Source organism: Argopecten irradians, unplaced genomic scaffold (assembly GCF_041381155.1).
Source record: "Argopecten irradians isolate NY unplaced genomic scaffold, Ai_NY scaffold_0780, whole genome shotgun sequence".
Classification (NCBI taxonomy): domain Eukaryota; kingdom Metazoa; phylum Mollusca; class Bivalvia; order Pectinida; family Pectinidae; genus Argopecten; species Argopecten irradians.
Window position 1 is genome coordinate 24,587 of NW_027188247.1, and position 5,603 is coordinate 30,189.

General features: G+C 36.7%; 1 pseudogene; it reads right to left on the reverse strand.

The window, feature by feature from the left end:
• Positions 1-464: 464 nt before the first annotated feature.
• On the reverse strand, positions 465-3,617 carry LOC138313620 (uncharacterized; annotated as a pseudogene).
• Positions 3,618-5,603: the final 1,986 nt, after the last annotated feature.

Below are 5,603 nucleotides of genomic sequence, written 5' to 3' on the forward strand. Positions count from 1 at the left end.
CCCCACAAATTTAAAACTTGGTATTTCACGCCAACTTAAAGGACAGAGAGAAACCCAATTATTTTTTAAAATCTCATAAACTTAACAGAGAGAGGAACCCAGATGTTCCTCACAAAACTCGACAGAGGAACCCTGATACATATTCCCCATAAAGGTGATAAAGAGAAAGCAGAATATTCCTCACAAAATAATTGATAAGAGGAACCCTGATATTCATCACATATTAAATGACACCAGAAGCTTAATATTACTCACAAAAATAATAAAATGACGAGAAGCAGACAGATTTTTCTCACAAACTTGGCATTTTCTTTCATAGTCCTCGCTAAATAAATATACATAGTAAGTTTATGTGGGTTACAGGAGAAAGGATAATAATTTGCATGGTATAAACACACAAAAAGTACTTTGCAGGCAATACATAAATTGTTAACTTCATTTTTTTCCTTCAGGTGTAAATAATTCTAAAATTGCTTGGAACAGAAAATTAGAGAATGATCTGACCAGTATGCGGGATTACTCCTGTCTAAACGTTTGTTTCTGTAGTGTAGATATGATCAAGTAGTGTTCCATAACATGTTGTTGGCTCTGTCACTATTTGTCTGCATGAGCATTCTCTTTTCCATGAACTGTATGATGGTATTTGGGGAGTCAAGAATATTGATATTGAAGTCTCCAAGAATGAAAAGTGGTTTACTTCTATCAATACATGGTTTGAGGTGGTCTGTTAAGGCTTTCAGAAATGACTGCACTCCAAGCTTCGGTGTTTTGTAAAGGTAGATAACTTGGATATCTGCTTCCTTAACTTTGGTATCAATTATCATGTATTCTATTCCATCATATCTATGGGATTGTAATCTGCTCACAGTAATTCCTTCTTTCACATATACAACAAGTCCATGGTTTGGTCTCGTGTTACCAGTATGATCTTCATCCAGTCTGTGTGTTATAAAGCCAGGTATTTCATAACTCTCATGCAAGTCTGTGTCAACAAGCCGCGATTCACAAATTCCAATTATATCCGCACTTTGAATGTTCTGGTCACATTGTACATCATGTATGTGTTTATGTAGAGACCTTGCATTGTTGAACAAGAGTTTCACATGGACATTCTCAATGTTGTATAATGGAACGTAACACAATGACATTGGAGTTTTGCGGAGTCTGCACATTTCTAAATGTCCATTTTTATCAAATGTTATTGCTTTGTCATTAAAATCAAGGATATGCAGATTTGATAATGTCCGAACTCTTGACAGTGCAACATAGTGGATATGTGGAGGTTTGTAACTTGAGCTGAGGTCAACAATAAGTTCATCAACAGTGGTTCCTTGTGCTTTATGAACAGTTTTGGCAGCTGATGGAACTAGTGGAAACTGGATGCGTTCATAAGTTTTTCTATTGTGCAAAAAAATACGTTTGGTTTCAAATATTGGTGTCCACAACCTGTTGATTCCTCTATGATATAGATGTTTGTATTGTGTTCTCCTCTTAGAACCAATGTTTTCATCGGAAAAATGTATTCATACAATGGCAGGTCTTTCACGTGTCACTTCTTTAAATTCAATGTTCTTTACGATGCCTGAAGCTCCGTTTGTCAATCCATCAGTAGCATCAACATTCACAGTCACATCGTATCTCATTTCTTCTGCTAGTTTGAGTACACTTGGTAAGTTTCCAGTTTTGCTATGATTTTCTTGCCTATTCATTTCTGCCGCTAAGTGAATTTTTGATTGCTTGCTTAAATTGGCTGGGGCAATGACATCTGTATGAGCTAGAACATTCACTTTTGTTGTGTCCAAATCGTTGTACAATTGGGTGTTGAAATTATCACATTCGCTTATTTTCCTGTGAATAACATGCAAGACGTTCTTTGGATTACAGGCAGATGATTGTAGGTGTTACAATATGAGATTTTAATCAGATCTTTGTCTTCTGTGTAAGAGGTTACATTTAAATCTCTGCCTGTTAAGCATCTGAGCAAAATGTAAATCATCTTTCTGTCTCATAATTTCGTCAAGTTCAAAAAGCTGAAAAATGTTCTTTCCATAAGTTTCTTTGCTAAACCAATCTTTAGGTACATTGAATAGTCCATGAGATCTGCAACAGGTGATAGAATGAAACAAGTCTCCAACTGCTATTAATGCTTATACCTCCAAAGTCTCGTTTTGTGCCTGTCAGTGTCTGTGAGTCGTTCAAGCATGAAAAGAAAACAGTTTTATTACCAACCATTGATATCTCTATCGATAACGTATAACATAGAGATCATTTTAGGTGGTTCTGAAGGTATTCAGCTCATCACTATGCATGTGTTTCTGAGTCTGAAAACATTTTCTTACGAATTGCTGATGCAGATGTTACACCATTGATGATGTATGCTGATTTTCCTTTAAAGGCTGTATAACTACAAAATCTTTATTTGTGTCTATCGGGGTCAATCCCCTTCCTCTTTTTTTCTTGAGTTTCAGTTGTCTTTGCCAAATTCTTGGGAACAGTGCTCGGTATAACTACGATTTTCACCCAAACACCAGCGCGCGGCCAGATTGAAATGGCATTGATAGGTTCATTGTTTTTGTCAGAGTATCCATTTCACACACAAACAACATGATTGATAAAATTGCTCTTTGCTTTTCTGTTCAAAAAGAATACGAAATCAATATCACCATATTCTATACTCATGGCAAAAGTAACCTGAACTTGTCTTCAACAGTCACTGTAGTTTTCTAGTAGGTCTCCAGCGTTCATGACAATTGTCTAATGTTCTATGTGATGGTTTCTGGTGGTACATAGTGGGATATACTCTTTCAGAGTGATCAACTGATTGTTCTGGCGTCCTCTCATGCTTTGTTAATTGATTCTGTGTAGGGAGTGGCAAACTGTAGTCAAACTCTCGGAGTCTATATCTACCTCTGCCTGGTGTCTATCTAGCTATGTCTAAATTCTCATCAAAATGATGTTCCATACTTGTCAATAAAGGAGGCAAGACATGTGTGTTGTCTACTATTAAGTGGTGATCTCCTTCGATGTGATTCCAATTGACTCATTTAGTAAATCTTGTTTCCTCGTTTCTCCATGGCCTGGCAATGAACTAGAAATAGTGTTTTATCTATGTAATAAGTTTTTCCGCGTTTGAAGTTTTACTGTACCTGACATATCGAATGACTCGTCGGATTCTTTGAAGTTTCCTGATTATGATATCCACCTCTTAATTTCATGTGACCCATGTCCATGAGTATTTACCTGGACGTGGATGGGTATAGTAATACCTGTGTACAGGTTCTAGAGTTATGTTATGTAACGATGTCCTTTGTTTACGTGAACTCCTCTGTCCAGTGTATGTGTACATGTGTTGTGGAAGAAAATAGTCCCCCCTCCCCGACGAACTGGAGGATTTTTTTGAAGGGGGGGCGAGTTGGTGGGGTGTGGGGAGAACGAACCAGACACAACTGGGTACTTAAAAACCAGAGGCAACCTCGAACAGGTGAGAAAAAAAAAAACAGCACAAAAAAACAACAAAAATTCAGAACTCTGAAAAGGAGGAAAAATTGAGTGGCACAACAACCACCTCCTGCTCCGCTCCCCGCCAATTCAACCCACGTTCTCCCCCGAAACTCCATCCTGCCACACAAAAACCCCAACACCACCCCCGGTTATCCGATTATGAAACAATGCCCCCAAAAAGCATTTGCCGATACCTACCCATTTCCAATTTTTTAATACATAAATGATTGAGATATAAAATTTAACCGAAAATGTGACTTGCCGAAACTAGGCGTATCATCTTCCCTAGCTTTCCTCCTCTCCTCTCCCCATATCTCAGGCACACCATCGTGGACTCCCTGCGCGAGCAGAGTCCCAGCAGATCTGTCCTATATATATTCAAACCGAGGTAGCGATTACCTAGGGTATATTATATCATAGGATTCACCGTGTCGGAAGCCTGGTAAGTTGACTTGCATGGGTAAGATGAGTTAGGTCGTGTGAATCTTTTGGCGTTGATATTCCGTTGAGTTCGATTTGTTTGAATGTTTGTATTGTCTTTTGTAGTTTTTTTTTTTGTTTTGTCCCCTTGCCACTATTAAAACTTCACTTCGAACAAAAAGAATATTACTCTTTGTCATAATGCCACCCCCGACGACATTCATAATTATGAATTCGTCATTGAATTATGATGTCACTGGTCAGACTCTGAATCATTGTCATAGCTGCTGCATGGTCAACCTTTATCAATCATCATTATGGATTCAAATATCGAGAACTTTGTTTTGGATTTTTATACTATCACTTCCAAACTCAGAAACATAATGCAGCAAGGCAATAGCTCTCTAGTTTCTTTGGTCTCTTTGCATATCGCTTGATGATGTTGTCAGATTCAATATCTGTAGAGTTTTTTGGAAGCTCTTTCAGTTGTTCATGGCTTTTCAGGAGAAATACTCTGTCTTTGGGTTGAGATGTGTTGATGAAAACAACTTCACGAGAAGCTCGAATCAATGGCATTTGTAGTAGAAGATACGATGCTTCTTGGGCACTGATCTCCACAAAATTGAGGAATTTGTTTCCAATATGTCTGACCTGGCGTTTAAGATTCATGTTTCCTTTTGCAGCTTCTTTATAAATGTATGTCTTGGTTATAAAATATAAGCAAGGTTTTATTTAATTTTAGTTGATAATAATTTGATCAAATTAGATATAATCTGTTGCGTACAGTACTGCATTGACAAAAAAATATGTCAATCAATCAATAAGTTTAGGGGATTTACTAGAGAGAGAGAGAGATATATAGAAATCATTCTTATACTGTAAGCTTATTATATATGTGTGTGTGTCATTGGGTAATCTATGCATGAGGTACAGTATCGATTAGCAAACTGTTATTTAGTAATGTCATGGTATCAGGAACAAAACAACATCATAAATAAAAAAACGGGATATGTTTAAAAGGTATTTGCTGAACTTACATCTTGTTTGGAGTTCATACAGGAGACTAATCAATAAGTAATCATCAGGCCAACACTTCGAAGTTCCCATGTGTTTACAATCGAATAACATGATTAATAAACGCACCTGACCCATACAACAACGTGTTCAGGTTAAGATAGCCGATAAGACCATTGATATGTATATCAGACAAAAGTATCGAAAATCAAATTAAGTGTATAAGAATTAAGCACATTACACAGGGACCCGGCACATTAGCTGACTTTGATAAATATTGTAAAACAGTGTATTCGACTAGTTTACACTATACAGTAGTCAATTAATGTGATATGACAATATATTTTAGCGTGTGATTCACAGATAAAATATGTACTGCATTTAGCATACACGTGTATAATACAAGTTACAGACACAGTAGAATCTTTTTGATGAGATACATGTACACATGCAGTAGATTTAGTCTTATTTATGCTATTATTTATTTTATATTCATCTCTCAGTTCAAGTTAGACAGAGCTAAATTTGAGCTATTAGACCAATCTGATTAAAATACAGATCCGTATTATCACTTCGTTTGATAAGAGTATCTGAGAAAATCCCATTAGGGGTCATGTCCAGGTGACCTTTGGAAATGACCAATCAAATTGCTACTTGCAAAATTTTGA